The 5,767-nt window shown below is 35.0% G+C and overlaps 1 long non-coding RNA gene across 1 annotated transcript in view; it reads right to left on the minus strand.

Annotated features, from left to right (window-relative positions):
- Window positions 1–555: 555 nt before the first annotated feature.
- LOC143030550 (uncharacterized) overlaps window positions 556–5,767 on the minus strand; it is a 7,825-nt gene continuing 2,613 nt past the window's right edge. Inside the window, exon 2 of the long non-coding RNA XR_012966912.1 lies at window positions 556–864. This is a non-coding gene — a long non-coding RNA (uncharacterized LOC143030550). The remainder of the gene's footprint in view (window positions 865–5,767) is intronic.

Consider the following 5,767-nt stretch of genomic DNA (forward strand, 5'->3'; position numbering starts at 1 on the left):
TTTCTTTTTGGCTACCCCCCATGTAGGGGGAAAAAACCTTTGGTATATGTATGTATGTATGTATTTATGTACAGCAAAGTGAATGATCATAAATTGGTACTTTTATTTCTTTCAGGCTGTACTGTACAGGTAGCTTGCCTATCATAATTTAGTGGAGTGGTGTTGGCAAGGACTGAGCAAATGAAATCACCTGCCCCTTCCAGTGTGTGCCAGACCAAATTAGGAAAAAATGTCCTGCACCAGATGAACATTACACAGGATTTGAATACCCTTCAGCAATGACCTTGGTTCAGATTCTTGGAATTATATTCGGAGTACTATGTGTCCTTGGTATATGAAAAAAAATCAGTGTCTTGAAAATTAAACCTGGACCTTTTTTCTGGATGATGTCAGACTTCTCTTGATTTTCATACTTGGAACAAACTGGTTCAGAAACTTTCATAGCAGACTGAAGTTTGGTATCTCTTGCAAGTTAATATGATGGATATTCAGAATGTAACCTCAGTAATTCACCAAGTAAAATTTGTACATATTCTGTAAATAAAAAATGGAGAATTATGTTTTGTACATTTTATTCAGTTTTGTCATATAATCAGAAGAATACCAAATTTTTAGGTGAGTATTATGAATTTATCACATTGCTACAGTAGGAAGTCCTATGCAATTTCACAGTTTGGATGTGATATGTAGCACAATAATGCTTCATACATTCACCGTATGTAAAGATCAACCTTCTCCTTTGCCACTCCAACACCTGTTATGGCTCTGGGATAAGATATACCCCATTGTGTGTCTCCATTTTTTTTTTCTTTCTTTTTTCCTGCTTTCTATATGAATTTTCACTAAAGGGCAGCAAGTAGTAGTCTGAAAGTGGAAAATTAATAATGATAATTTTCAATCACCATGCATACATTTTACCATTCTCAATATGAATTCAGCCCCCTTGTGCCTGAATTACCGTACTGAAATTACATTAGATGTTTTAAGTTACATATGTACTTGCCTTCCTTTCATTGCTTCATAAAAAGAAAGAAAAAAAAGTGCTGGGACTTGGGAGTAAATAAGCACACAACTTTATGATATGATTCCAGCACTGATGTTTGTTTCATTGAATCACTGTTGCAATTTGCAGCAACATAATTAACCGTTTTTGAACTAGATACATGATAAAACCTTGCTAACACACAAAATATGACATCACTGATCACATTGGCAGCACAGCATGGTATTTTATAAGGCACACACATGGCATGCATCAGAATGTAAATGGCAAGCTTGACGTCACAGCCTTACGAGAGCAGCCGAAGGTTGGTGAAGGAAAAGTTCGTCTGCTACCGATATTTTGATAGGCCTTTTTATCACTGCATGATAATTAGGATTTATTTTTTATTATCTTATCAAAAAGTGACTAAGCCATACATCTAGCAAATATTCACCAACTCTTTGAAAACCCCTGTTGACTTTTAAAGCCGTTCTCTTGCCTGGTTGCTGTTTAGATTTAGTTGTAGCCAGTTGGGTTTGAATCATAGGACATTTTGGCCAGTTTACTTCTAGTTGCACCCCAGTTTGTAGTTGCCCCAGTTGTTCATTTCCATTTGTACTTGTTTTATAAAAGTAGTAGCTGTTGAGGATGTAGCAATAATGTTATCTTTGACAAACCCTGTGAAATGTATAGGAAGCATAGTGAGGGGAATCCACATAATTGTGACTGTGCCATTCCAGCACTTGCAGTGTACCAGTTCCAACAGAGGACCACATAGTCGTGGCAGTAGTCATTCCAGCAGGTACCGTGGAGCAGCGGATTGACTTTGTCAAGTGATAACTTTGTAGTTATTTCGGTTCTGTAGTACCCTAATCAAATATCCTTAGAGGATTGTTAGCATTATTTTTTCCTAAACCACCCCTCTCCTTTTTTTTATTTTTTTTTTTTTTTTTTTTTTTTTTTTTTTTTTTTTTTTTTACTTCCTTAATCAACAGCTTCTATCCTTCTAATTATTAATGTTTAATGTTGATGTTAGACAAGTTAAGAATTTTACCTGGTAGTTTCCCTTGACCTCTAGGATGTCCATCTGTCCACCCCCACCCACCCCCCCAACACACACACGTGTAGACCGATTCACGGCGAAGATTGGAGCCCCGAAGAAGAAGGGAAATTTTCGTGGATCTCAACGAGGAAGTATCTTTTTGTATTTATAGGGAAGGGGAAAGCTTGTGGTGTAGTGGGAAGGTGATGGAAAAGGAGAAGGGGAGAGATTACTGAGGGAAATGGAAGGAAATGAGGAGGTAGGCACATGGGCGCCACCTGATGGGAAAAAGAATGTCAACAAGAGATCCTCAGCAGACATGGGAGAAGTGAATAATTTCACTAAAATCATTAAGTTTATAAATATGAATAAGAACAACAAAATGGAAAGTGAAGATAATAATTTCAATGGATTTAATGAAGTGGGGTTGCCAACCTCCCCTGATTAGCAAGGCTAGATGAAAGATTAGAGAAAATGTCTCAACACTGGGAAAGTAGGCTAAGTCAACTCACAGAGACTGCACAGCGAGTTGATAAATTGGAGCAAAGAAGGAAAACCAAAGCCTAACTAAAGAAGTAGAAGAATTGAAAAGACAGTTAAAGGAAATAAAGCTGAGAATGAGGAATTTAAGAGGAATAATAGAGATAATAAAGAGTCCATAACAAAAGAAGCACAGGATTGGAAGACAGTCCAAGAGAACAATAAAATTGCATTTAAAGACATAGTGACACAGCAGATGAAAGAAACTGAAATTAAAGTAAGAGAGAAGGAGGATGTAGTAAGAGACTTAGCAGATAAAAAGAAATGTATAATATTAGGGATGGAAGAAAAGTATAACTTAAACAAGACTACGAGAACTAAAGAGGAAAAAGTAAACAATATATTAGAATTAGTTCAGGAAGATGAACCTGAAATAGGGAAACAAATTGAAGAAATGTATAGACTCGAGAAATATAGTACAGATAAGACCAGACGAATTAAGATTAAATTCAGGTCGACAGCAGAGAATATATTAGCAAAACAAGGTAAACTAGCATAAATTTAACAATATAAAAAAGTATGTATAAAAAGAGAAATGAATAAAGAGGGAAGAGAAGAGAAAAAAAAACGAAAAGTCAAGAAACTAAGGGGGAAAAAACGAGAGAAGAACAAAGTCACAAAAACAGGAATTCTATTGGAGAGTAGTGAATATAAAAATGAGGAAATGGACCATAACAGAGAAAAACAAAAGGGAAACAGTAAATATAATGGAAGTGGCAGAAATTTAAGAGTGTCTTACACAAACATAGATGGATTAATAACAGGATTGAACGAACTGAATGATTATCTGATGGAAAAAGAACCGGACATAATGGGAATTGTAGAGACAAAATTAAAAGGTCCACTACTACCCAATAGTGTAGGACGTGGTACATATAATTATTGGATTAGAAACAGAGAGACAAAACAAGGGGGTGGAGTTATGTTCCTGACTAAGAAGGATATAAACGTGAGGAATGTCACATATGGAAAGAATAAAGTAGAGATGATTATGATGGAAGTGGAAGACAGAGATAGGAAGAGCAGAAAGTTTGTAATAAATTATGTGCCTCCAAAAACGGCCTCGTGGGAAGAGAGAGAACATAAAAGTATGTTAGAAGACACAAGGATAACATTAAATAAGATAATGGAAGATGGAGGAAGAATAGTTATAATGGGCGACTTTAATTGCAAAGAAGTCTGCTGGGAAGAGATGACAGTAAAGGGTGGTGACGACTCATGGGGAAATGTTCTACTTGAGATGATTATTGACCATACAATGACACAATGGATTCAAGAGAACACTAGGTATAGAAATGAAGAACCATCGAGACTGGACCTAATAATCACATCAGAACCTGAAATAGTGGAAAAGATTAAATATAAGACACCAATAAGTAAAAGTGACCACATATTGGTTGAACTGGAGCTGAATGAGGAAAAATACATGACAAGAAGTGAACAATATAGAAAAGGAAGATTGATGTATGAAAAAAAAAATTAAGAAAATAAGAGAATTCTTTAAAAAAGAATGGGAAAGAATATACAAAGAGGAAACAACAGTAGAAGAGAAATGGAATATTTTGACAAAAATTTATAAAAAAAAAGAAAAAAAAAAGTGGAAAAGTATCTCCCAAGACAAAAGCAAGAAAAAGAATATGTAAAGTGCTGGTACAACAAAAGCTGTAGGGAGTTAAAAGACAAAAGAGACAAAGCTTGGACAAAATGGAAAAAATAAAAAAGACCTGAAAAATTGAAAATATATACCGGTACTTGTTATAGAAATGAATATGTACAAGCGTGCAGAGAAGAAAAGAGAAAATATGAAAAAGATGTCATAGAAAAATATAAAGATCAACCAAAACTATTATACAGATATGTAAACAACAAACTGAAAAACAAACAAGAAACAGAGAAACTACGACAAGGAGGAGTTGAATACACAGAGAAAATAGAAATGGCGGAAATTATGAACAAGCATTTTAAATCAGTGTTTACATGGGAGAACATACAACCTAGATATCGAATGGGAAGAGAAAGTCCCCCCCCCCCATATGAAAGAGATAGAAGTAACAAGGAATGAAATAATGAAACACGTGAGTAATCTTGATGTCAGAAATCTGCATGGACCAGATGAAATAGCAAACTGGATTTTGAAAGAATGCAGGAATGAACTGGCAGACAAAATACATAGCATAATAAACAGTTCCTTGAAAGAAGGAAAAGTTCCAAAAGATTGGAGAAGAGCAAATATAGTACCTATATATAAAGGGGGAAATAAAGAAGACCCTACTAACTATAGACCAGTCTCTCTAACAAACACAATAGCAAAAATGTGTGAAAGAATGATCAAAAGTAGATGGGTAAGGTATTTAGAAAAAAAAAAACAATGTGCTAAATCCAAGGTAATTTGGATTCAAAGACGATCATGCGTCACAAACTTAATGTGTTTCTATTCAAGGCTAATAGATATAATACAAGAAAGAGATGGATGGGCTGATTGTGCATTTCTAGACCTAAAAAAAAAAAAAAAAAAAAAAAAAAACTTTTGACCAAGTACCATATAAGAAGTTGTTTAAGAAATCAAAAACTGCAGGGGGAATATAGGGCAAACTGCTTAAATGGATGGAAGACATTTTGCAAGAAAAATGAGAGTAGTGATACGAGGCAAACACACTAATTGGGATGAGGTAATAAGTGGTATTCCACAAGGAACAGTTCTGGCCCCAATAAAGTTTGCTATATATATTAATGACATGGATGAAGGAATTGAAAGTTATATGAGCTTCTTTGCGGATGATGCAAAACTGTTGAAAAAAGTGAACACTGAAGAAGATTGTGAGTCGCTACAGAATGATCTCAATAAAGTATGGGAATGGAGTAGGAAGTGGGAGATGGAGTTCAATAACAAAAAGTGTAGTATAATGGAATTTGGAAAAAAAAAAAAAGAATAGAAGAATCATATAAGTTGGGAGAAGGAATAAAAAAAGTAAAAAATGAAAAGGAACTAGGAGTCATTATTATGAATAATATGTCACCTGAAAAACATATAAATAAGATTTTTGGAGAAACGTATAATTTAACCCGTTAACTCCGATATGCCGCCCGGGAGGCAGCACTGGGGAGAACCGATATGCCGCCCGGGCGGTACGATATTCAACCCCATACAGAAATCATAGGAAAGCTTATTGGCCGAAAACCAGTTACATAGCTGATGTAATTCT

Source organism: Oratosquilla oratoria, chromosome 12 (assembly GCF_046742065.1).
Source record: "Oratosquilla oratoria isolate Oo_2021 chromosome 12, ASM4674206v1, whole genome shotgun sequence".
NCBI lineage: Eukaryota > Metazoa > Arthropoda > Malacostraca > Stomatopoda > Squillidae > Oratosquilla > Oratosquilla oratoria.